This window comes from Harpia harpyja, chromosome 7, assembly GCF_026419915.1.
Source record: "Harpia harpyja isolate bHarHar1 chromosome 7, bHarHar1 primary haplotype, whole genome shotgun sequence".
Classification (NCBI taxonomy): domain Eukaryota; kingdom Metazoa; phylum Chordata; class Aves; order Accipitriformes; family Accipitridae; genus Harpia; species Harpia harpyja.
In genome coordinates this window covers 16,001,203-16,028,462 of record NC_068946.1, presented here as the reverse complement: position 1 = coordinate 16,028,462, position 27,260 = coordinate 16,001,203, and the positions used below count along the sequence as shown (strand labels likewise).

The 27,260-nt window shown below is 46.2% G+C and overlaps 1 long non-coding RNA gene across 1 annotated transcript in view; it reads right to left on the bottom strand.

Annotated features, from left to right (window-relative positions):
- Positions 1 to 459: 459 nt before the first annotated feature.
- The window catches only part of LOC128144487 (uncharacterized), a 48,597-nt gene continuing 21,796 nt past the window's right edge, over positions 460 to 27,260 (bottom strand). The window contains exons 2-4 of the long non-coding RNA XR_008236097.1: positions 20,956 to 21,068; positions 1,379 to 1,494; positions 460 to 598 (exon numbers count right to left, since the gene is read on the bottom strand). This is a non-coding gene — a long non-coding RNA (uncharacterized LOC128144487). The remainder of the gene's footprint in view (positions 599 to 1,378; positions 1,495 to 20,955; positions 21,069 to 27,260) is intronic.

Sequence of the window (27,260 nt, the reverse complement as noted above, 5' to 3'; positions counted from 1 at the left end):
AAGTAATTAGTGAGAGAAAGGGATTGTAAGAGCCGTGCTGGCTCGCCATCAGTGCTTCCCACTGACTTCGAACAAAGCAGAGCTGAGCCAATACCGAGCACTGTTGGAATTACGACACCAAACATCCAACCTATTTATCGAGCACACTGAGGGGCTTGGAGACAGCTCTCTGCAGCAGGACTCACACCATCAACCTTGCATCGCGCTAGTACCAAAATTACTTAGCCAAAATACACCAGGCGTTCAGGTGCTGTGGCTGAACTAGTCACACTGTCCCTCCTATGCCACCATCCCATCAAGTCAGGGGTGGCTGTAAGCTCTAATTCCCTTAGCAGACCAAGTTCAAGGAAGACCAGCACAGCTACCAGCACAGGCAAGAATTACCAAGTGACTTTACGCAGCTCCTAGATTTGCGGAGAAAGTCAGTACCAGATAATCAAAATACTCCTTCTTACCTTACTAAACCTCTCGATCTGTCGAGTGCTCCCTCTGCCATGGGGTGCTGAGCCTCGGCAACTGGGACTGCTCCTCCCTCTCGATTCACGCAATGGCTCCTGCCGTATGATTTGGTATTTCTGCTTGCCATTTTCTCCCCGCTCTATAAAGCGAAGTGGGTAAAGTTAAAGACACCTGCCTATTGCTTAACTAGCCAGTTGTCCTGTGCCTTCCCCATTAATGGATGCTCCCCACAGTCAGAGATTTCACCTTCCCAAAGATGCGCCTGGGAAAATCCCTCCTCCACCACTGAACTGAGATCAGGTATGTAGGGTGGCTGGAGGAGATTACTTTGGGGATATTTTGGAAGAAAAGCAGGGAAGGAATTTTAAATTTTCAGCCTGGAAAGGTACAAGCACTCTTCCTGCTTTTTCCCTTCTAGGTAGGTCTTTGACAAGCATGTTCCTCCACCTCTGTTTTTCTTTTGCTATCTTGCCTTTTTTCCTCCCCTCTTGCTTTTTGTGTCGTCCGTCCCCCCCCCCCCATTATCTCTTAGCAAAGTTACTATTTTCCATGGCAAAGACTGTGGGCATCACCATGGTCAGAAGGCATCTCGGGACATCTCTAGTCCAACCTCCTGCTCAAAGCTGGATCCCAAGTTTTGCATGTGGTTATGAACCCTGCGTTATAAAGATGAGCACAGATGTGACAGCAAGCTGCGTTTGGGGCAAACCGCTGAAATTCCCAGAGCAGTTTTTCAATAGTAAATCCTGATTCATCCAAAACCATTTGACTTGCAGGAGAATTTTGATTTTGAAGGAGTTTGGACAGCAAAACCTCAGAAACATTTAAGTTTGAAACTAAAAGCTTGATTTCAGCTTTTTCATGTTGGTTATTCTACCCTTTCCTTTTGTTCTGACACCCATGTTTTGTACCACTTTACCTGGTGTTTAGACTGAAACTAAATGGTCCGCTTCAATAAGGTCGCTCCCATGTTTCTGACTCTACATTTCACAAGAACTTCCACTCAGTGAACAAACTTGAACTTTTCTTCCTGATCTGGAACAAAAGCAAACAGAAAAACATCAGAAAGTTTATTCCATGCGATGGGAATTTGACTTTCTGGACAGCTTTTGTTGCTGTCAAGAAGAAGGGTGGCTGGCTGAGACAGCTCATGAAAACTTTGAAAGTTCATACAAAGGCTCTAAGCTGGAAACGCGTCCCCCAATCCTTGCATTGACTGCCAATATTGTGTGGATGGGATTTTTCAGGGTCCCCTCAAAGAACCGAATATACGGCTCCCAAGACGCCTGAGGTCTCTGGTTCTGCTAGGCTCCTTTTGAAGAGTCCTAGTCTTTTTTTTTTTTTTTTTTTAATTCTGCTTTAGATAACCAGAGTGGGCCTCTCGCTCATGGGAAACATTGTTAAATGTGTCACCTCCCACCAAGAGAAGCAAAGAAGGGAGGAAAAAAGCCACATGAAGATATTAAAACATGAAACTGGAATGTCTACAAACTGCTCAGAGAGTTCATTCTTAATTCACATATCCCTATTTACTATTGAAAACGGCTATTTGGTTATTTAGCTATTTATGGCATTGTAAGCAATCACTCTTGGTTTCCGCTTAGCCTCAGATGGATGGTTGCCCCATATGTCTCATGCTGTACATAAGTAGGATGGAAAAAAAAGAGAGGGTATAGAAGTGAACAGACCTTTTTGGATGGCCACATCTGGTCCCCATGTGTAAGCCTAGCCTCATGGAAAGCCTGCTGACAGAGAATAGCTGCATGCTGTGGTTCTAGACAAGCTTCTTTTATAGATGTATTATATATATACATACACTTCCATTTTATATATATGTGTAAACATATATATACACAGATAGATCTTGAGCAAGAAAGAGCTTTCAGTATTTTCTTTTCTGACACTTGCAGAGCCCACTTGGCCAGATGTGGACCACTGGGCAGCACTGATTTATTGCGAAGCAAGGCTGCTGTTCCTATCATGCTGCCGGATGGCGAGAGGCTGGGGAGCAGACAGGAACTCTGAATATCCCCGAATTTGGCAGGGAAGGACCTGGTGTGAACTGATGTGAAGTGTTGGATAGGTTTATGTGAACTTTCTAACCCGCATCCCTCCGCAGAGCACAGGTCCTGGGGATGGGTGAGATAAACACTTTGCCATCCAGCCAGATCCACCAGCCCATGCCCTGGCACCCAGAAAGCAGAGCTGGTGCCACTTTTTGGCCAGCAAAGTCTTCCCTGCTCCACTCCTGTGGAAAGGGGATGCCTGGAGATGCTTCCACTTAGTTTCAAAAACACCATCAGCATTTATACACCTCCTTCTTTAAATCAAGACCTCCAATTCACTTAGAATTTTCCCCATATCTGCTTTTCAGCCATCTTGCTCTCATCTGCTGGGGAAATCCATGCCACCAGCTGTGAGTCCATTTTTTTAAGGCCACTTTAAGGCTGACACCCCTCTTCTTAAGGCCAGAAGCCTCTCCTTTCTCCATCTCCATGGCAGAGTTAGTGTCTTCTTTCCTTAGCACACCAGGACCCTGATCTCAACTGTGACAGAACAAATAATGCTGCTGGGATGTTATGGCTAATCAGCAGGACATCTTTAACCTATTATTAATTTGGACAGCAAACAAAATAAACAGGAACAAAACCAACTTGTCTCCTCGCTCCAAACATTTGTCTCCCAAGGAACCCATGCTCAATACGATATTAAGAAGGGAGCAAGCCATGAATGTGCAAGCACTGCCGATGACCTGGTGCTTTGCTGAATTAAGGCCAACAGCCTCCTAATATTAAATCCTCCTCAGAGGAGAGAGAGCTGCTGGGACTGAAATACACTTGGACAGGATAAACTGGAGCACAAAATGGGCACTTGAAGGAATATTTTCTCTTGGTGAGACCGTGGATTGTTCATTGCAAGGCCAAAAGGCATCCACATATTTCTGCAAATTGGAATTTTTGTGGCAGTCTGGGGAGGAGCGGGATAAAGCACTTATTTCCCTTTTTGCTTTCAAGCTGGAGATGGGTGTCTGATGTCCCTGAGTCCTTCTGAACCCTCGTCCTCGGGAGACCTTCTGCATGGCCCCATCCAGTGACCCCTGCAGCAGAGAGAATTAATCCTCCCTGCCATGCAAGCGCACACAGCAAAACCCAATAAACCAGCCCTGAGCTAGCAATTACGTTTGGAAGAGCACATCAAGCACCAAGCCAAGTGATCTCAAGTGATGGAGCAGCCTCCAGCCCCCCAGGGCAGCTGACTCAGGAGCTATTTACACTCACACTATCAAAAACATTTCATCTCATCCCCCAGTTCTCCACACACTGTAGCTTGGAGGAGGCTCTCAGCCCTCCCTGTGGAGGGAGCAGCTCCTATGGATGCCATTAATCCTCACCCCAGCCTTTGGGGATAGCTAAAAGCATCGGCACAAGCTCCTGTTTCCCCACTGCCATGCAACAGAACACACTGGGTGCCTGCTACCCTGGGAGATATTTTTTTTGGTGGGATAAGGATGCCTCAGCCCAGCTGCTGCCCTTTGCAAGGGCAGGGATCTCACCAATCTCTTGTTTTCCAAACCCAGAATGGGATGGGTGGAAGCACACACCAGCTCTTTGCAAGCCCAGGGGACAAACTGGTGTCTATCGAGACTCTCATGTGGGAAAGAGGATGGACAGAGAGTAGAAGGGGGGCTGGCAGTCGGAAAATAGTGGAAAAATTTAAAAAAATAGTGGAATTGGTGGAAAATATTACAAAACACTACCCACTTCCTTCCACAACCAGTGACTACAAGACTTTCTTCCCCATCTATCACATTAGCTGGGATTTTTATTCATCAACCCATCCTCGAACTGTGCGGCAATGTCTTGGGGCAGGATCCCTGGAGGACTGGGTCTGAGTGAGCTAGTTTGTGATGTGCCCAGTGACATGCTCTGACACAGCGATGGTTACCTTACATTCGCATGCACTGAAGCGCCAGCCTGTCTGCAAGGCATTTTCTCCATCCCCAGCAGCTCTTTCATGCTCCTGAGCTAGTCTGCTACAGAAACTGGGTCAGGAATTCACATCAGTGAGGATGCAGGCTTACCCATCATCTGCTTTTTCGGAAGAACCCTGCTCACAGTACCTCTTTGTGCCATATTGGAGCAAAAGGGCCCAGGACTGATAACTGACCTGTTTTTCTCTGCTGGACAAAGATTGTCACATCTTTCTGTAAAAAGCTGCCACTTTGAGGCCCCGATTTAAACCAGAAACCTTTTTTTCCCTGCCCTGCTTTTTTGAAGGACCTGAAAATGATCTTTCAATAAGGCAGTGATAAATACTATTGAGTCTCGAATATGTGCATTAGAAGCTGTCATTTGTTGTAGAAACAAAGAAAAAAAATCCCAATACATGCTTAAAGCCTATATTTCCCCCCTAGCAAACACCAGAATGTTTTTCAATATTTTCTTGAAGTTTTACAAGTCAAATCAGTCAAGTCTGAAACACTGTATTTTTGCAGCATCTACTGATACTGAACGTGCTGTTTAAATAAGCCTGCTCACACTCGTAAGTGAGCAGCATGTATGAACTGCTGCTGGCTTTTTCCAGGGACAGGAGCATGGTTTGACAAGGGCATTAAAGCAAACATTTCCTGAGTGTTTGCTCTTTTTTATGCTACAGAACACCACGTAAATGACCGAAAAAACCATGTTGTTAAGAAGTTACGCAAGTATTACATTTTCTTTTCTTTAGATCAGGCCATAAGTCTTGCAGAAGGGGGAAATTTCTGTGGCTAAAAACGATAAGGAGAACCAGGGTTTGAATAAATGGTCCTTACACCCTTGGATGGATGCTGTGGACCCTCTGCTTGGGAGTGGAGGGCTTTTGGGGGAGTTCATAAGAGATGGGCTTTGTTCATATGCAAATTTCTTTGCATTTCCCAAGGACACATGCAACTTTTTCCACTTTTCTCTAGCAGTAAGTTTGACTCAGCCGAAAGCAGAAGCAATTGGATTATGCCAAACGTACATAGGTGTTGAAAAGATGTCAGATTTCCCCCTCATTCTATGCCATGCACAAATCTGGAAATTGGCAGTTTGCAAGATAGAGAAATTCCTGGGGATCATCCAAAATAAAAGTCATTTTCCCATTATAAGCAGACTGAAACTAGAGCTGAAAATCCAACCCTCTTAAAAAATGAGCTGCGGTTTGGATGAGACACACTGAATCTGGATCAGTTGACTCCCATTTTGATGTGGGAACCCAAATCAGATCGGTTTCATAATACTGTTTCAGATGTGGCTGAAAAACTCATGCAAGCAACAGATCTTCCAATGTTTTCCTGCTTGCAAAATGGCTGCAAGTCCTGGTTTGAGCCAAGTATGAGTACCGCTAGCAAAATCTGTCAGCGTCAAGTCTAGGACCATTTTTCAATGAAGTTATGAGCCTTTCTGAAACCTAATTCCAAACCAAACTACACCACGGCAGCTTTCCATAGCTTTCTTGGAGGCTAGCTCAAGCACAAAGTTTTGCATCCTTTCGGAGAGATGGTTTTGGAGGCAAACATTTTCTTCGTTTGCTTGGCTCTCCTTCCAGTAACTGCTGTTAATTTTCCAGTCTGTTTTACAAGCAGCAAAATGTTTCCCATTTGCAAAGTGAGCAAGTTTTAATTACTGCCATAATTTTGTATAGAAGGGAAGAGCCAATCATATTAATCAGATAATGAGAGCAATTACTCTGAGTACCATACTCTCAAATACACAAGCCAGGGTATGATCTCAAAAATAAACCTAAAACACAATTTAGATTACATGAATGTGCCATAAAACAAAGGAAAATTTACTTCAGAACCTTCTCTCCAACTTTGGGTCTTACATACCCTTAGCTATAACCCCATTGCCTCTCTTTCCTCCATCCCCAGCCCCCATCTCTGCAACAAGGACCTTTGCCAAATAATACTTCTAGCTATAGCTGAAGGAGAAGGCATACAAAGCCATAGTAATTCAAATAAAGGTTGGAAAGAATTTCCTTACAGGAAGAAGCTATCCCAGTTTGTCTTCCCTTCCTTTTGATTATACAGCTCAGATTAGGGTTAGTCAGGAAATTACATCGTCTTCAGGAAAAAAAAAAAAAAAAAAAAAAGAAAACAGAAGAATATCAAGGAAAAGGAAATTTTTTCATTTCCTGCCAAAAAAAATCCCACAACTTTTTTGAGGTTTCAAAGGCTTGGTTACATTTCTTCCTTTTTTTTTTTTTGTAAAGTTTTACCATAACAAATACCACTTTGCACATGGTCCTTGTTTTTAAACAAATCATGGGTTGCTATAAGAACATGCATATATTTTCTTCCAACTTAATATTTTAACATTGAAGATGGATGGATTCTGATGACAGAGCCACCAAAAGCCAACATCTGCCCCATGATCTGGAGTAGATCCTGAGCACTGTTGAGCAGACTAACTTGGCTCTATGTGTTCATGACCAGAGGGAAGAATTTTTGGCTTTTATAGCAAAAGTTTATCCCCGGTGCCTTTTGATGAACAACTGACCTAGAGAAAAGCCGATTTGCCACTGCAGTGTGTGACCTTTGATTTTTCTAACCTGAAAAGCAAGCAAGCTGAGCATCCTCTGAGCAAAGGTAAGCTTTTCTAGGTAATAAAGTAGGAAAAAGAGAAATCACTGTGAAACATGTTGTACCCAAACACAGAATCTATGATTCTATGATCAACCAATTGTCGGTCAGTCAGCACGGACAAACCTGTTGTTTTACCTCTGCTCCTGACAAAACTCGGTGGGTGAGAGGGAGAGGGCAGAGCTTTCTGACAGGCGGAGATGAAACGCGGCCAAATTATTTACTTCCAGTATTAGATTAACTGCACTATGGGAACGATGGGACCATGTGGTTAAAATACTTGCATCAAAATGATTTATGGCTGGCTTTCATAAGAAGATATTACAAGACAGGCTACACCATGCTCAGTTTAACTCAACCTGAATGATCTTAGCCCTGCCAATTCCCTGCAGTTTACACATATATATGATTTTTCTTTTGTACCAATGTGGCAAAAAAGCACATCAGCTGTGTGCTTCTGCAAACACGATCTCTCAGCTCTCCATCACCCATCCATAATACTTTGCAGCCATCACCCCCACAGGCCCATGAAACCTGCTCAGAGATGGTTATCCAAATCTTTATAGTAGAGGCAAGCCTGGCCCCAGTTTTTGGGGCTGAACCTGCAGAGAGGCAGGACAAGCCCCCCGCAGAAAGTGAAACGAGGGCGAGCTGTCAGCACTGAGCTGGTGAAAGAATAAATCTTCCTTATGGAGATAATCCGATCAGCCTTGTCTGACAACACAAAGCCAAGGGTGGCATGCACAAGGCTGGCTGCACAGGGGAGAACCAGGAGCGGCAGTGACTGCAAACACAGCAAGGCTCATATGCAGCACCCATTCCTATTTTAGCAGGGGATCAGAGCTCAGTATAATCCTCCGATGGGACTATGCACAATGTTTGCCTTCAGACCTTTCCCTCCGGGCAGTAACCATTTGTATATTGCAGTCTTGTTTACATCCAGCCTTAAATATATGCGCCAACACATCACAGGAATTAATTCCTGATGCGCAGCTGGCAAAGGGGATGCTTTTCACCCCCAGAAAATTGAAACCTCTCTTATGGAGGCGGGGCACAGCACCAGCAAAAAAACCATTAAAATATATCTGAAATTTCTGGTGACACCATCACTTTTCCACATGTCGGGCAATGAATTTGTCTGACACAAACCACAACTCCCTTTAAGAGCAAGGTACACTTTCATTGCAAGCTGCTGTGGAGGCAGAGCAAGCTCAGCAAGCTTCTGGCTGGGCAGCAGAACAAGAGAGAGCAGCTCCCCAACTTTCTGATGAACTTTCCTGGCTTAAGCTTCTGCAGCTGTCCCACACTCGAAAAATATACACCTTTGATGTTCCTGCCGCCTTGCCCCTTCTAAGGAAAGGAACGTGGTCTGAGCATCCCAATCCCATGGAAGAGGGACGCCTCATCTCACAGCTTACCTAAAGCCCACGGGTAATCCCACTCGCTGTGGCTTTGGTAACCGTTCTTTAGTGTTTCCCTGTAAAAGAAACAATCTCAGTTGTGTGTTTATCGTTGTATTAAGGCCTGTGCTTTGCTGGGCATCCTGGGTTGATGGAGGATGCAGCTGCCTGGAGGGGGCTGGCTCATGGCTGAGGTGCTCTCCCCAGCTGGCTTCTCCCTGCAAAGTGTTCCTGCTCATTCAAGGCTCCGGTGGGATGCTTTGCTGTCACTTGTATTTGGGGGAACGACGGCAGCACAGTGACCACAAGGAGATCATTTCTTGCCAGGCCAGCAGGCACCAGCCATACTGGGGAAGGAAGGAGCACGAGGGAGAGATTTCACATCAGGAGCTGCAGAGAAGCCACTAAACCTTCCCTATCCCTTTTTTATTATTATTATTTTTGTCCTGGCATGAAAATGACTGAACTGAGAGGGGGCCCTTGAAACAACAAGACAGAGGGAAGAAACTGCTCTTGAAGTCCCACCTTGCAGAGTAAAGTTTCCCCCTTACAGCCCATTTTCTTGCCCCAGGGCTGCACTAGCCAGACCCTCCCTGTGGTCTTCAGGCTCTAAGCATTGCAACTTGCGCCCTTTCGGAGAGCAGCCCCAGCCCTCTGATCCCACCCTGTTTTTACACAGCTTTGCGCTAAGCCTCGGTAATCTATAACACACCTGATTCAGCAGAGACAGTGATTTCCCAGAGGGGAAAAGGCACTAGTGCCAGCACGGTGCTGTGACAGGCAGTGATGGCATGGTGGCTGCTCAGCGGATACATGGGACGGCACAGCATGGTGGCTTGCCCTCCCCAAGCAGCTCCCACCCCCTCCATCCCATCCCTCCTCCCCATGCTCCTCTCCTAGCCCTGCTGCTGTAACCCACCGCCCAAACAACCCCTTTCAAGAAGCTCCTTGTTTATTCATTTTAAATATCCCTCTCCAGGGAGCACTCATTAGATACGAATCTTAGAGCAACACCCAGCAAAGTCTGTGAGCTTTGGCACGCGGGTGTTTGACACAGGCTGGAGAAAATCCGCCTCTTGTTCCCAGTCTAACGAGCATCTTCAGACCAGGATGAACACGAAGAATCAGTTTGTTTTCTTTTGTTATTACTGAAGATCAAAACAAAGCCAGAAGCATGGCCAAGAGTCCCCAGTGTCAGCAGGGAAATGGGAAGAGGTCAGAGCAGCATCATTAGCAGGGCAAGGCACCACACGCCAGCTCCTGCATCCGAAGCAGGGTGACCCAGCCCGGGAAGCCCTTCTCCTTCCATCCATCCCCTCTGAGAGGAGTCCACGGGGGTCCCAGCTCCATCACAGAGCTGCAGGACCCTGGCCACGCCTGCAGCCCCTACACCATCCACAATGACCTGATCACCACTCTGCTGCAACGGAGACAAATCTGCTTCACGGAACATCCCAATGCAGCAAATATTTTTGGCGGGGTAAATCAGTGTGGTCTGTAAGTGTCAGGGGAACCATGGGGTTACTTTTGATCTGGTGACACAGCCTGTCCTAACTTCATTTGTCTCTTTGAAACATCAGCACTGCACAGTAAATCATGCTACATAGCCTATAGAGTAAACCACCGCTTCAGCTCCTGATGGCCAGAGGCTGATGACAGCTTTACAGCAGCAAACACCCTGCTGCCTTCGACCGAAGGGCCATATGCTGCCATGGCTCATCTGCCAGAGCCCTTGGGCATCCCTCGGCTGGGGCAGGTCCTCCCTGGGACCGGCCCCTGGGTGCCCAGACAACCTTGGTTCTTGCCTCCGAGCCCGGCCAGTCCTTTTGTCAATGGGTCATTCGCCACATCCTGACACTACCAGGTTGGCATGCAAAACAGCTAAGCTGTATTTTAGAAGTTCAGCCTTAGGACAGGCTCAAATCCTAAAAATCTTGCCAAGTAGAGGCTGAATTTCCAAATCCATCAGAAACTATTTTGGTTGCCTTGTGGGGCAGGCAGGAGACTATCCTGCAACCCCCCATGGACCATGGAGAAGCGCTCCTATCAAGGCCTGGGCATCATCCGTCCTAACACCATCACTCAAAAACAGCTGGAGCACTGACATATACTTGCAAACCATCTTTTTTTTCCCCTACTTTAGACATTTGATTTAATATTAATATATTATTATATATTAATAAGTATTATTTAATACTCCACCCCTCCCTTAGAGTAGCATCAGGTGTCCTGTAAAATATATGAGCTGGTAGATAGCAGTGGTTTCTTGACCTTCTCTGCACCGCTCACTATTTCATAAACCCCACCAAGGCACCTCTTACTCTGCTCTTCACTGAATTAAACAGCCCTAACCTGTTTAACCTCCTCCTCTACCTGTGGAAGACTTTCCAAGCTTCTCATCATTTCTGCCTCTCTTTGCTGGCCCCACTCCAGTCACGTTTCCCTCTGGCTTGGGCATAGGACAGCACCCCAAGGTGATGGTACTCCTGTCAATTTATAGGATATCATTCAGATACCCTCAGGATTGCTCTCCAACTCTTAAAGTAGTCAAAAACCTCCTGGGACAGGAACCAGGCACCGCTGCTCCTGGCCATACCACCGCTCGGTGCAGCATCCAGGAACAACCATTGCCAGGGCTGGTGTCACAAATTATTTCAGAAAAGCATATTTCTACTTAGAGAGTGTAAAGCTGGACATTTCTGCCATAGGAGGAAGATGTGAAATAGTTAAACCTGCCTCTGGGGTTGTCATTTTGGGGTTTAGAGTTAAAGGTTGCTGGGGAACTTACCATCTCCTTTAAGTCCTCTGCCATAGATACCAAAGATCCCAGTTTCCCCCATTTTGGGTATCCTTAGGACCTATTAATGGTGCTCATTGCGGCCCTACAGCTGGAATTGAAATGGTATCTCTGGAAGGTCAACAACACAGCACCAATGCACTTGGCAGCCTCCTTGCAGTCCTGGCAGCTACTGGCACACAGGGATGTTCAGGGACTCCAGTTTCATGAAAAGGATGGGTTTGGCAACCCTTCAGTCCCCGGCAGCTGCTCTGTCAAAAGTTATTTTGCCATGCAGCATCCCTATAGCTGAGGGAGAACATTATTTTCCTCTTCTACACTAATTTTCTCTGGTTTTCCACTAAGAAAAGAAACTAGTTTTTAAAGAATGAAATTAAACCAAAAGCAAAATTATTTTGCTTTTCTCACAAATCCCTCTTCCCCTTTTTCTGGTGGGAAGACGGAAGGTGGAAGGAAAATAAGGAAAAAGTGTTATTTAGAATAATACCTTTTCTGCATGAAAAACTGGGAAAAAAAAAAAACCCAACTTAATCAAAAAGAGCTGAATTGCCATGCCTCTCCTGGGATCACCTCATCCCTCTAAGCCTCTTGCCTTGCAGTGATCCAGATATTTGCATGCCTGCTCACGCTACAGCCTTTGGGCTTTCCTGCAGTACAATGGTTTAAACCAAAAAGGCAGAGGTTGCGGACAAAGGAAGGGGAGGAAAGAGCGAATTGGATCCCTCCAAAGATAAATACTGCCTTGTGGAAACTCGGATGGCTGTAAGCCTCTCGCAGCTCATTGCTCCAGAGCAAATGAGCTGGTGGTCTCCATCCAACGATGGGCAAACATCCAACCTGCAGACCCTCCGTTCCAAAACCACGTCAGCTGTTGAACGTCCTAGCAGTGTCTGCTGGATGGGGAGAGCACCCAGAGATGGGACACATGCACAAGCCCTCACCATCCCTGAGGAAGGGCAGAGAAGGCCAGTGCTATTTTGGCAGTGCACAGTAGCCCACAGCATGATGAAGATGGTTGCTGGATGCATGCCAGCTGTTCCCTTGACAAACTGCTGTTTTTCTTTAAAAAGCAGTAAAGGGTAACAGAGCTTCCCAAGAGAAGACCGTGCGAAAGAAATAAAGGACCGAGTCCAAGACCAGGCAGGATCTAATCAGCCCAGCTTAAATTCTGATGTCAGATCCAATTGGCCTTCATCCCAAGATGGGATGTGCAACTCAATCAAGTTGAACGCCAGCACATCAGCAGGTTGGGCTGTCCCACCTCAGACAAGGCAATACTCCCAAGATGATACCTCTAGCAGACAGGCTAGTGCTACCTACAGCTCTTGGGCCAAGCTGGTGATAGCTGCTGCATCCATCCATGAGACACTACCAAACAACTGGAGTGTTTCTTCCAACCTGTCACCAATCTATTTCTCAGTGTATGGGGATTTCTGTAACTTTTCATGCATATGGAGATTTTATTTTTTCCCTTCTTTTTCAATTACATGTTTCATTAACTGCCTGCACCTCTTGATCTGCCAATGACTAGCTGAGGTTTCCAGACTGAAGAAATGAAGAGGGAAATAAAGCAATGATCTATTACCATTTACAGCTGCCACAGGATGATGCAAAACTTAATCAGTTGTTTGTAAAATGCTTTCACTAGCAGGGAAAAAAAGCTGGAAAAAAGCAATCCCTTGCTGAAGATCATTTCCACTCCCTCTCAATTCTCTTCTAAAGAAATGCCTGGGGAAGTGGAAGTCCTCAAAGTGTGTCCCACTGATGACAGCTCTAGGCTCTCTGCTAGAGAAGGCTTCCAAACTCCTTCCAGCAATGCCAGTGCTGCTGGCCCTTCCCACTGGTCACAAAACCATGGGGTCGCTTTTCTTCTGGCCACACACAACTCCATCACAGGCAAAAGAGTCACCCTTGAGGACCAGACAGACAGGAGATCTCTCTCTGGCTTTGCCCAGCAGTGAAGCACGAGCTGTGGTGGGCTCTCAGCAAGACATGGTGTTACTTGCATCACAGACCATGCTCTGAAGTCTATCCCTTCAGCCTTCCATTGGTTTGCCTCAGGTTCAGAAGTCCTCTCTGGTCAGCTCTGCCCATGACAGATGGGTTTAGCCAGCACTCCTCGGATGGGTTTTTTGAGCACAAACCTGTCAGTCCCATTTCTGACAAGACCAGTCCAATGAGATTTGCTGACCTGATGCAATCCTGCTGGGACTGACAGCTCTACATAGCTCTTCCTTGAAGAGATGGACAGCAGATAGATACAGACCTCTGAACAAGACAGCCCCTTCCAGTTCACCTCTGCTGAACTGTGCAAGGTGCGGCTTCAGCTCACCATCAGCCATCACTACTGTCCCAGCAGCATTAGAGGAATTCAGCTGATCCCACACTTGCATGTTCCTCCCTGATAATACCTCTCCACTCCCCGACTCAGCCCACGTTAATTGTGTACAACGTCTTAAAGACCACCCAGCTTGAGCTGCAGAGCATTCAGCAATGGATAAAAATAACAATTGCATTAAGCGAGGCTACGCTCCTTGCCAAAAAGATTAGCAGTGGGAAAATTCCTCCTTTAGGGGGCTTTGCAGCCAAGGACCAGCCTGTAGGGTTCATGACCGATGGCATGCCCCACGTACATTTAACAGCTATGGGTAAAATGTGGGAAGAATTATGAAACTGGTGACTTCCCCTAAATCTTGCTTTTGTCCTCATTCCTAAAAGGGAGAGCATGGTCGGGTCAGTGGTCCCGGCAGGATGGTAGGCAACCGGCACTGAGGCTCATTTATCAAAGATGTTTTAGGGGGAGCTGGTGACAGGGAGGCTGTACCAACCAGAGCATCATCTTTCCCTCCAGTCCATTTGCTGTTAAAAACAAACCAAAGCAAACTGAGGATATTAGAGAAGGAGGAAGAATCGCCTCATGTATTTGTCAGATTTCCACTGAGCATCTTCAAGGACAGGTGCATGGCTAGCCACCCCAATGTGCCAGTGAAGAGTGCATGTGTAATGAAGAGCCATGAAAAGGCACGAGCCAAACTATGGATTACAGAGAAAAATACTCCCCAGAGGTGAAAGATGAATACTGACACACAGACCCCCTTCAAGTATTTTTGTTTTGCTGAAATGCAAAGAAAGGAAAAATAGGCTTGAGACTTTTGTTAGATACAAATGAATTAACCTGTCACTGTGCTGATAGAGGGATACTGCTGTAGTACCCAGAAAGGTTATCATGTTGTTATCCATTGCCTAAAAAGGTGAATTAGACACCTAATACCTTTGCTAGCACTGAACATTTGGAAATCTGTTAAAAATGCTTCTCTTCCGAGGGTATCTCAAAGTCAAGGACTGTTGAGTGCAGCCTGTTTGGAGAGGGTATTTGAAAGAGTCAGTTGTTCTGATGTTTGTAACTTTAACGATCCTGCTAGAGGAAGGATTTGGGGTGAGCACAGAGAAGCTTGTCCTCTACACAACCCATTGTTAACTGTTAAAAATTCCCTGCCGGGTGCATTCTCCAACCCTGTCCAACACTTGCTCTCAAAATAATTCAGGAAAGTCTATTATATGGTCTTATACCTGTTTTTGCTGGAAAGAGCACTTCAACACTGGACCACAGAGGACTTTGTACTTTATGCACAGAATTGGACTTGTTTGGCTACCTTTCACCCTTTAAATCTAATCAGACGTTACTTGGCTAATTTGACAGTGCAGTGTGCACGTTACCTTTATGTTACATAAAAAAAGACTTGTCACATCAGACACACAGCAAGGTCTTGCAGAACCGTTAGCCTAAGATGCAGAAGCTGATGCATGCATGAACTACTCACATTTATTGTTTGTTTTCTCCTTTTCATAGGCAATAGTGTTCTCTTTCCCCATCTCCAGCTAGTTTCTAGTTACTGCTAAGAAGCAGCCTTGACACCTTGTGAAGGAACAGTAAAATGTTGGGACAGGAGAGCAGGCAACAGTAATATTTAATGATTAAAGTATTTCTCTGAACCTCAGACTATTAGGAACCTGCCAAAAATTCTTCCAAGTGAGTTAAGAATTGCGTGGAATGACAACTGTGTATAGGCAACCATGACGAAAAAGGCCTCTAAACACCTTCCAAATTAAGTAATAAGTTCCTCCACCACCAAGCCTTCTCCTGAGAGCCCCAGGGCCCAGGTTTCCAGCTTTTGATTGCTTTTACTTAATCACAGAGCTTGTTAGTCCCTAGCAAGCACCCCCGAATTAACGGGGCCACTGCATCGTGCTTGACCTTCTTTGGATTCCATGCATGGGATTCAGTGATGGTGCCACCCAGCCAGATGTTTCCAGCGCCTTTTGAAAAGAAATGCATCTTTTCTTTTATTGGACACCCTGGCAAGAAAGCCCACGTGGAATGTAAACTCTGTGTGCAGAGATACGTATTTTCTCTCACTGTTTATAAACACATAGAGCCTGGTTCTTCCCCCACTGGGGTTATATGAGCCCAGGATTTATCAATGTTGGAGAACATACTCCTGATTTACACTGAAGTGTGCAAGCAAATTATGTGCAGGAGAAAAAATAATTAGGCAAGCAATTGCTGCTTTGCATATAGATTTGAATACACATACAACACAATATTTAGATTACTTGCAATAAACAAACTTGCCTCAATACCCACAAGAGTAAACCTCAGATCCAAAGGTAAAGTCAGGGAAAAATACCCTCATCTTCCCCAGCAGGAAGGGAGGCTCTCAGACATGAAAAATGCCCTTGGCAACACCTTTTTTTGGCATCTGCTTTGACATCCCTGAGCCAGCCCTCAAATTTGCTTTGCTAAAAGAGCAGGGCCAGGATGCCCACAGACCTACAGAGGTTTTGCTGGCTTCTTACCAGCTTGTTCTTGCTCATCTGCAGCTCCAAGCTCCCTTTCAGCTCCCTTGCTGCTTCTCCTGCCTTGCTTCTTGGTCTTGCTCTGCTCCATCGCATGTTTGCTGCCCCACAGGACCACAGGCTGGTCCGAAGAGTCACTGAAGGCAGGTTGCTAGACTGGGTCTGTCTTGTCCCACCCAGCTCCTGGCCTAGCCTTCAGTACATGCAAAATCACCCTGTGATTCTAATAGAAGCAGGCATGTGGTTTTGTTCATGGCTAAAAAGCACGAAATCAAAGTACATTGATTTGATAGTTGGCATGCATATGGATGAGGTAATAAGGATGGTTAGCATCAAGTGTCCTTACGAGACATTAGAGAAGCCACTAATGTTTTGACATCAAAAAATTTACAATACTTATAAGGCCGAGCTCTGATAATGATGCATTTTCTGGCCCCAGTACGGCTGTTATTGTTGAAATAACATGAACATACTGGTAATGGAATAAAGCATTCTATATATACACATAACACATGTTTACACACACTCATATTTATAGATATACACACACATATACAGGAGGGGATAGATAAATATCTGTAGTTCACAAATGAGCAGTTTTAGGAAACCGCAGGACACGAGGAAGGATTTTATTTAGAGTACAGTTTCCCCCTTCCAAGACGAGATCTCTAACATCTGTCACCCATCGCCTTCTGGCCAAGCCAAAGGGGTCATGAGCGCAAAACAGACACCGCAAAGTCATGCTTTGGTAGGGTATTCACTCAAATTTGGATGGATGAAGAGCGCTAACTGTGCTCATCCCCTGCAGCTTCTGCCTGCTGGGGCTGCTCCTTTGCCACATTGATTTAAAGGGTTGGGGATATCTCTCACAGCCAAAACTGGCCAGAAGTAAGCTTAATCACCAACACTGGATCTCTCTCCTTCCATCCTCACCATTTCATGACCGTACCTGCATAAGAGTGGAGATGCCTCACTCCTTTAATCTGTTTTTTTAATACTCTTACAGAGGGAATCTGGGATCATCAAGCTTAATAAAGCTCAACATATTTAAAAAAGCAGAGGAGGGCAGAAAAAGGGTAGATAAGTATATGTACATATATACACACAAATAAAATCTCAGAGTGGGGAAGAAGGGAAAAGCTATATTACAGTGAAGGAGCCCTGTTAGCACAAGACATGGGTCCACGTGTTGCCAGGAACAAGGAAAGCCTGAAGGGTGCAGCTCCCAATGTTAGTGCAACTGCATGCTGGGACAGCATTCCTCTGGGAGCAGGCAGAAAAAAACCCAACTTCTTTAATGGTGGAACTGGACCAAATTGGTTTCTGAAAGGGCTCTTGGGAGAAGAAGACAGAGAAGACCTCCATGGCCCAGGGACTCACCTTGAGCTCTGGCTCATGCCCAGAGAAGCCCCAAAGTCAAGTGCCACGTTGGAGCAGTCACCACTTGACCCTTTCATTCATTATTTGCAAGGCCACATTTGAAAAGCAGCCAAGAAGCAGCACCAACCTGTCTGGGAGCACCAGGCTATAGACAGCCACAGCTCGGCACAGGAAAGCTCAGCAGTGACCAAGCAGCTGATGGGGTTATCATTCCTCACCCATCTGCACCCAGCACAACCTTTTGATGCTTACAGGACCTAAATGCTGGAAGAGTTTGGGTGGCTCCTCGTGAACTGACCACTCCAGACTGCTCATAGCTGGGGGATGCAGGGCTGAAGCAGTTCAGCATGGAGGGTTGTAGGCAGTAGCACCACCAACCCCAGCTAAGCCTTTCCCCCTGCAAACAGTACTGCCAACACATCCCTCACTGGACACATGCATAGGTACAGGTGATTCACCCAGGGACAGCAACAGTCTGAATATCTCAACATCTGGTGCCTTCTGGTGCTGCATGACAGGATAAATGGATGGCCATCAGCCAGAGGGAGAAGGCCACCACCAGAAGCAGAGATTACATTAGCAGAGGCAGGCACGCGTTGCACCCTAAGAAGGGGAGAGCTATCACAGCTTGACTTCGAGCCCAGCCACTCCTTCAGGAGATTAGATCCTCATGGCAGTAGGAAACAATTGCTATCAAACATCTTCCCTTGCTCTGGGATACTCCTTTGGGAAGCTGGTGCCAAGCCACATGGAAGCACACCCTTCCTTCATGTCAAGCCTCCAGCACGGCTCCTCAGAAATCCCTGCTGGGGCTAAGCAGCAATGTGAACCATGAATTGTACATGCTTAGCAAATTCCCATCATAAATATCTGGCAGCTTAACTTATACTGGGCTTCTGCAGAATGAGAAATGCATGCCATTTTCCTAGGAATAAAATAAAACGAGGCCTCCTTCTTCCTTCCATTATCCCTTTGAGGGGAGTTTGAGCTTTCTCCTTGTTCCAGGCAGTCTGGAGGCATATGATGGGACAAAGATGTGGAGATTAAAAAAAAAAAAAACAAAAACCCCAAAAACAACCAACCAAAAAAACCCCACTATCTCTACTCATGATACTCCTTCTTTGCATCTGACTCTTGATCCTAGCCCAAGACCCATCTTCCTTTTAGCCCAAGAGAGCCATCGCAATGAGGCCACGTTGGGTGGTCTATTAAGAGCACGGACCAGAAGATGAGCTGAACAAACATAGTAGCTGCTGTCACAACCATTTTGTCTATAAGGCTGGTTGTTCTCCAGTGTCTTTGGACAGCTCTTTACAAGACCCCAGAAAGGACAGATAAATTATCCCACAATACTTTAGCATGTGCTATGAGCCCTTGGCATCAAACATATGCACCAGGGACAGGGTGGACACTGCAGTCTGAGGGTTATTTTGCAGTATGTTTGCTCTCATAAGCTAGCCAGACTAATGTGAAGGATCAGGGGTGTAGCTCGCTGCAGTGAGCCGTGCTCGGGGGCACTGCCAAGCACCCCCAGAGAGGTGGCAAGAGCAAACTTGCTGTGAAAGCCAGCTAGAAACCTTCTGCAGGAGAAGATTTCCGACTTAAAAAGCATAAAATCAAAATCCTTCCTTGGACAACATCCCTTTTGTTTAAGGGGGAAAGTAGTCCTGGAAAAGCTGTTTTTCTCTTGGAAAACTTGAATAGCCGAGCCCTGGGAGACTGTTGAACTCACTTTCCGCAGCCATCAGGAGGAAGGTGAAGCTGAAATACTCCAACCAGGAAAGGCCCTCAGGAACACAAAACCTATTTGTTCATTACTGATTTTCCTCCTCTTTCTTTATCGGGAGGATGGGACCCTCTTGATGCATTCATCGACATGGGGAACAGGGTCCTTTTTTCTACTCAGCTCCACCCGCCACCAGTTTACACACCCACACACAAAATCCTTTCCCTGCGGACAGGAGCTGCACCCATCCAGTCCTGTCTCTGTGTCACCCGAAGACCCCTTTCCTCTGGGTTCAGCTGCCCAAAGGACACCGCAAGCCCAGCGAGGCAACCTTTCCCCATTTAATGAACATAACCCCCTTGTTCAAACCCTCTGACCAGGCTGCAGCAACAGCAGAGAGGAAAAAAGAGCCGGAACAATGCAATTAGCTCCCTCACACTCAAGGAAAGCCCCTGGGGTGGGCGGGGGGGGGGGGGGGTGTCAGGAGCTGCAGAACATTGAGGTACCCAGCCAGTGGAGACATGCCCACATTTTGAGAACTACATGCAAGATTTGGGGATATTTTTCCATAGGATGAGACAAAGGGCACCACCTAAATACGTAGTAGTTAAAATAAATAAATAAATAAAATCTCTTTCCAGACCAGCTCAAGGTGGAGCTGGAGATGTTCCTCTTCAAGTTAAAGCAGGGGATGTGGGGGAAGAACCTGGCTTTTGTATGAAGCCAAGCATCACATGGGATGATGTTGACACAAAACTCTTGACTGCACATCACAAGCATCCCAAGGCTAAACATGCCTCCAGGGCAGATGGACCTCTCACCCCCTAATCCCCAAAAACTAGGAACAGAAGAGTGGGTGCCATGGGAGGGAGGGAGCAGAGCAAGGGAAAGGACCAGGGACCACCACGAACCCAGAAGTATTTTCCCCACCAAAACTCCTACACAGCAAATGGACTAGGACTCAGCCCCAGCATCACTGGCTCAGTGACACTTGCTGTAAATTTGGGGCAGCCGAAGGACACACACCCTGCAGGTCCTGCCCTGGGTCCACTCCGTTTTGAACCCAGCAGGACTTCTGCCAGCAACATAAACAGCAGCAGACTCCTGAGATGGGTTTCTCATCCAGACACTCAGAACTGTTTTAACTCACAAACCCAGCAGAAAAATCATTCAGTGGTGTTGTTGGATCCCTTTTTGCCAGGTTAGTGAGTTAAATCAGGGTCCAACAAGCACTGAAACCAGAACTAGATAAACAGAGGGAGTGCAGCACCAGACCATGGATGATAAAAAAAGGGAAGCCCCCACTTTTTTTTGTTCAATTGCCTCCAGCTGCCTTCCCAAACCCTGGAACCCAGGATGGCAAGAAACAGCCAGCTGCTACCAAACCCACCAGCCAGTAAATGCAAGGATTAACAAATAAAAGAAAGAGAGCAAAATACAACCTGCCAAAGAATCACATTCTGAGTTGGGCAGAGCAAGAGCTTGATAAAGCCAGTTACAAAAGATAGCTCATGCAAATACATTCACAAAAAAAGGGGGCTGTCTGGAACCACTGCATTTGGCCTCAAGATCCAAATTCCAGTCCAAAACTCTACCTGTGGGAGGAAGAAAGCAGCAAGCCAAAAGCAGAAGGTGGAAGGCTCTTTGCATTTTTCACGTTGACCCTCAGAAACAGAACATAGGAAACCCTAAAAGGCCCCTCTCAAAACATCCCCAGGCACCTACTCACACATTACAGAGCGCCGGTATCTGATGATCGTGATGGAAACAGTCTTGCACAGGCTCCTGGACCAGGGAGGGAACGAGAAATCCAACAGCTACTCCTGTTCCAGGTTCTGGCACCTGCGTGTGTGATAGATAAGCATAAAGTAAGTCTTCCTGGGGCAGGGTAGACAAGACGCTCTCTTGTAGTGCTTCTTCCCATGAACAAAAATTGCTAAGCTGTATTCAAAGCATCAGCTGTGACATTTGGGGTGGGTGGAACAGGAGAGAGATAAAATAAAAATGATTTAGAAAAGATGAAATAACTTCCAAAATAAAGTAGAAAAGGCAGAAGAAAAATGTTCTCAGAGCAGATGGAGCAGGTTGTGTCTCAGTCCTGGCTCCCTCTGGCTTCACCAGGTGCACCCACTTACCACACACAGGCTGGTAAAAGACAGGCCCACATCTGCCTTTTCTGATAACTTTGTGATTTTGTAAATCCCCCTCTTCCTTTCTCCAGACTGAGCAAATCCAACATTTCCAGTCTCTAACTGCCTGTCTTCCACCATTTTACCTGTACCTCCACCATGCTCCTCCACAGATGCAGAGGCAAGAAGTACCCTCAGTACTCAAGACCCAGGAGCACCAAAGCTTTATTTTTTGGCAAAAGGCACTCTGTCTTGTTCTCATCACTCTCCTCTGGGATGCTAAAGATCTTAAAGCACCTGCTCCCAACACCTGGGGCCCATTGTATTCGCTACTACTGAGCATCTCTTGGACCAACACCTCCTGATCTAGGTCTTGGATAGCACCAGGACCCAATCCAGAAAAGCATCTTTTCTTGTGGGTTTTAGGACTGTACAGGTTCCTCTCATTTCTAAAAGATCCCCGGTTCCTAACAGAGCAACATCCCTGCTCTCTACGCCAAACACAGGCTTACCTTGCAGGCGTACACAGAGCCTTCCTACATGCAGGTAATCAGAGATACCATGGGCTGGGCAATAAACAGGGTGACCCCCACTGTGTCAGGGTTTTCTGCCTGCCTCCTAAGCTGTGGATGTTTGCTTTCCATAGCTGATTAACATAGCTTCCCCTCTAACAAAGATTACTGCTGTCTTTCCCTACTCTATGCTTATTAAGCTAAGCAGGAAAAACTCAAGCATGGCATAGCTGAGACAGGACGAGCAAGAAGCAAGCTCAGCAGGTGTTCTCAGTAGCCCCATAGTACTGCGAACAGCTATAAAATCCTCCTCCTCCCTTGCTATCCCCATTCCCAGACTTGCTGCTGGCTCAGCTCCTGCCCTATATCCTCCGCCGAGCCAGCTCCACCCCATCGTTAGGACAAAGTCCCACCTTGCTCAGCCCCATCACTCCCCTTGAAGGGGCAGCTCCAAAGTGAGCACCCAAAGGTGCCCCAGCTCGCCCTCCAACCCCAGCCCCATGCAGCTAGTGTGCAGGCCAGGCAAAACTGCAGGCAAATTCCCTTCCCTTGGGTCAGCTCTATCAGCCACAAGTGTTTTGAGTTTAGATTGGGGTATGTTTCCAATAAGTAATGCCCACGCAGTCTCCGGAGTAGTACCACAATCTGAGATTAATTGGAACAAGAAGTCACACGTTTTGTACTGCTGTTAGCGAGATTCAGTGCTTAATTGAATTGCAAGGCACCTTGAAAGCTCAGAGGCTGAGTATGACTATAACTCCCAGCCTTTCCTCGGGAGCTTTGAAGTGCCATATAAGCAAGAACATCATTGGTGCCATTTCAGCAACTGGGGAAACTAAGGCACGGGAGCTGACGTGACCGTTCCTGCTCATCCAGCTGGCCCATGGCAGAGAATTCATCTCCCCAGAGTTATGGTCCATTCTGAGATCGACAAGATCAGATGCAGGGTCATTTTCTGCAGCTACCTGTAGTGAACAGCCCGTGGGGGAGACCCACTCTGAGCAGACTGCCCCCGATCAAGCCGCAAGGATTCCTCTGCCAGATGTTCCTGTGGGAAGGATTGGTCAGATTTTGCAATCTCTACAAAGCTCAGAGAGGCTCAAAACTTCTATTCCAGATTTAAGGGAAGAGATATACTTCAATTAAGATTAAAAGGAAAAAAAAGGTACTTAGAGAGCTCTTTATCAACATTTGACATAGAGGATGTATCAGAACAATTTTGGCTCCCAACAACAAGCTGCTTGTTGACAGCTAGGGGAACCGTGTGTTCAGCTAGCACTGGGACATATGTTTGGAAGGTGAAACCCTCTCCTTTAGACTCCCACTGGACCCTTATTCCACCCATCTCTGTCTTTGAGAGGAAGATGCTGAGCTTTGCAAGCACGGGCTGTCATCTGGACCAGGCTTGAAGATACCACTGCAGCCCGAGCGGCAGCCACCTCATGCTTCCTTGCCCTGGAAATAATCTCTCTGCTGCATCCTTAGGGATTAAAGTTTTAATTCCCCCGGTGATGCGTCTTGCATGGCTCCTGGTTGGTGAGGTTCAGTTTGCACCACAGCACGCTTGCTTCCCTCCGGAGGGTCCCGAGTTCCATTCACACACATCAACCCCTGAACTGCATTCCCCTGGGTGCAAGCCGAGCACCTGGAGTTAACAGACAGGATTTTCCTGGGAGTCCCTGCAAAGGGGACTGGAGTGCTCCCATGTGAGCCAGGAAGCAGCAGGCACGGCTGCTCTCTGGTCTCCCAGCATCGCTCTACACAGCGAAGTTTAATGCAGGCAATTCACATTTCATCCAGGAAAAAGGTGAAAAGCTAAACATCTCCCCCCTTGGTAGAGCGATACATAGCCCTGGAATTCCTGTTTATAAAACTGCAATCAGTGCAAGCACAAATTAGTTAGAATCAGTCAAGAGTAGGAAATTGCCATCAGAATTTCTTTTTTTTTTTTTTAATCAAAAGAGAAAAAAAAAAGGCAATTTAAAACTGCTCTGGCTGCTGAGCTTTCGTAAAAGCTTTCCAAGACCGCATTTCTACATTGCATGTCACCATGGAAGACACCCGAGATGCAGCGAATTCCCCCAAGTTAATTTGAATTATGCCACAAAACAGATGTGTTCTTTGGTGCACAGAGAACCTTTTCCTTCAATTTCAAAACGACTGCTGCTGCATCCCATCAGCTCTTATTATCCCACCACATCGTCTGACATAACATAACAAGTCATGACACCCTCGTATATCATCAGCAGAGACAGTAGCAACTCCACTCGAGTTGGGAAGAGCAGTTATAGCACTGTTGTGTTGTAGGAGCAGGTTTGATGGGAAGCTGGGGCTACTGTCTTGAAGGTATTGGGAAAGGAGAGATTCCCCTTTCTGCACCAATTAAGATCTTGCAATCAGGCGGCATGCAGGAATGAAGGTGGAATTAATCGCTGAATCGTATGGAATTTCACCCTCTGGGCTTGGCTCCCAACTTGTGGGAAACGACACAGATTTAATCAGAAGCTTTGAAAGCAGGAAGAAATCATTAGAAACACCCAGCCTGGCCTCCTGCGTTAGAGTGGGTTGTGCTTTTCACCCAGAAATTCCTCCATCGAGTCCAATAACCCAGGGCTGAGGAGGAATCTGCCACTGCATGATGGATACAAGCTTGAGACAAAGCTGAGAAAAAATGCACAAGATCATTTGGACATCTATTCCAATGGCTAAAACCCTCTCATCTTTAGAAAGCATTAATCTAATACCCATATTCTAACTTCAGCTTGCAGTCGCTGTACCTGGCTGGGTCTTCTGCTCAGCTGAGGACACCTCTACAGCCAAAGCTTGGTGACATGCAAGTGGCTGATCCTGGTGGCAGATTTGTGGGGCCAGGAGTGCAGGGATGTCCAGCGACATTTTCCAAGCACCCCGTGAAGCTAGAAGCAGCACCATTCCCTCCTACAACGTCCTCCTCTGAGATCTTTCCAGCTAGTAGTTCAAGGACTGCCACTAACCACGCTTTTCTGCTACCTTTCCCTGGATGCCCTTAGAGCACAGGTAACAAACATTTTGTGTTTAGTGCTTTTGCCTTGGCTGATCACTGCATTTCCAACCTTCTCCATGCCTCCAGATAACCTAACCAACTGTAACATCAAGTTTCTCCTTCCCACTCTTGCCACACTGAGTATAGATAACCATGACCATGGGAAACGCCCTTCGGCATGACATAATGTTGATTTAACCAGTTCTCTCCCATTAGAGCCTATAGATTCTCTACATAAGCCCATATCTCTCCATTTCTGCTATTACCATGATGCAAATTAACCTTAAGTATACAAAGGTACATTTGCACACCCACGCTTGGAGGGCAGCAAATGTACAGGGTCACATCTGATTTTCCCTTTAGGTAAGTTGCTGTAAGAAGAGCTCAGTGCTGAGCTGTAAGGTAAATTTTCCAGATGCGAGTCATTCTCTGTATCACATACAGGGGGAAAAAGTCCAATTTTACAGCACTTCTGGTAAAGGAATGCAGAGAATGTGTCGTAAACACTCCCCCCATCAAATAGGTGGTAAATTGAGCCCATGAATGTTTGAAACACTGTACTTTGGAGAACTGGTGGGAATGATTTGGAGTTTTGATGCTTTTTCAGTCAAATTGTTTGTTCTTTCCATTCCTCAATTTCTTTTTATTGTATTTGAGATGATGAGGAAGATTTTTCTCTGCCTTACTCTCCTGGTATGCCATGCTGGTTGCTTGTAAGAAGGCTTACCATAATCACTAAGCAAGAAAAAAATTGTGGTTATGTATATTTTGTCATTAGCTCCACGATGGCTGCCCTAGGCAATCACAGCCCAAACCACACCCAGGGGCTGCACTGGAGAGCACCTTTCTGCCTGTCAGATGGAAGACGGGTGTTTTTCCACCTTCGGAAGACCTTTATCCAGAAACAGGCAAACAAACAAACCACCCAGCAACCTTTCTTCCCCTAGTGAAAATATTTTAACTATCCCAGATAAAAGAGTCAAGCCTGACAAGGCATTACATGTGCCTTTCATGAATTTTTGCAGGAGGTGGTTTCTGGATTGACTTAAGGAATGCACTTAGCATGCTGTTTGCCCTATATAAAAACACTGAATTAGCATTTCTCCCTGTGATTCTCAGCATGATATTGCTACGTGCAGAACAATACAGGATAAGCAAAAACCCATAAAAAAGGCTCTCATAAAATTGCACGGTGCTTGGTTTTCTTTTGTTAATCCCTTGACTTCATCAGTTGTTCCGTCTGCTGATAGGAACAAGGGTCTCCTCCACAGTGCTCTTATGCTTATAAAAAATCTCTGGTCTCCAAGATGCAAGTGGAATAGGTGGCCATCAGCCAGCTGAAAACAACAATCCCAAAGAGTGTCTGGACATACTACCCCTGCTCAGTTGGAGCCGTTATGAGGGACAGGGTTGGCAATAGGAAGACAGGACACCCCCTTTGACCCTACGGGCAAGAATGTCAGCTGGGAGCTGATCTTCAGGGTCCATCTAATTATTCCTTAAGAGCATTTTAATTCACAGCTGGTTCTGTTCCTCTTTAGTACCTGGCATCAAATTTATGGGGCAATGTTTCTTTAAGACTGGCATTAAAGTGCAGAAGTAACAATCTAGGGTTAAGAAGGTTAGGCATTATGTCCAGATTAGTATTATCAGATGACCTGAAGCAGGGGTTATATTAAAAAATGCCTTAATTAAAAAATACAGGTCAGAACCAGTTTAAGCTCCAAACCTCCGGTTATATTCACTGATTAGAAGGCTTGGACGCATGCCTCAGAGTGATGGATGAGCTGTATCTGCCTCATAGCATCACATGAAGAGATGGGACACATCTCCTCAGGCACGGGGCTCGGGCAAGATTGTACCAGTTTTCTTCATTTCAATTCACCTCTCTTTTTTTTTTTTTCCCCCAGAAATTAATAGACTGCAGGCATTCAGGAACCAGAAATCAGCAAGGCACTAATTCCTCTTGGTTGCTTCACTCTGAACTTCAACTTATGCACTGAAGCCATGCCAGCTCTCTTCTCAAGAAAAGCAGAGAGAGCCTACAGTTTAACTTGTAAGTTTATTAACTTACTGCCAAACCTCCAAAGTGTCTGTGCAGGAGTCAGGAGGCATGTTTTCCTTCCTTTGCCCAAGCAGAGGAGTTTCATACCCTGGAGGATGCCCTATGCCTCTGCGGGGTGTTCTCAAGGTCTTCAGCCTTGCTCTGATAGAGGTCTATGTCTTGTACATAGGAAAGGTTTGCTAGGAGACAGACCACAAGCAACCACTTCTCAAGCACACGAGTTGAGCAATCCTGAGCAAGAGAAAGGTGTTAAGTCTCAGTCCCCATGAACATCTCCTTATTTTCACCAGACAGCAGGAGAAGACA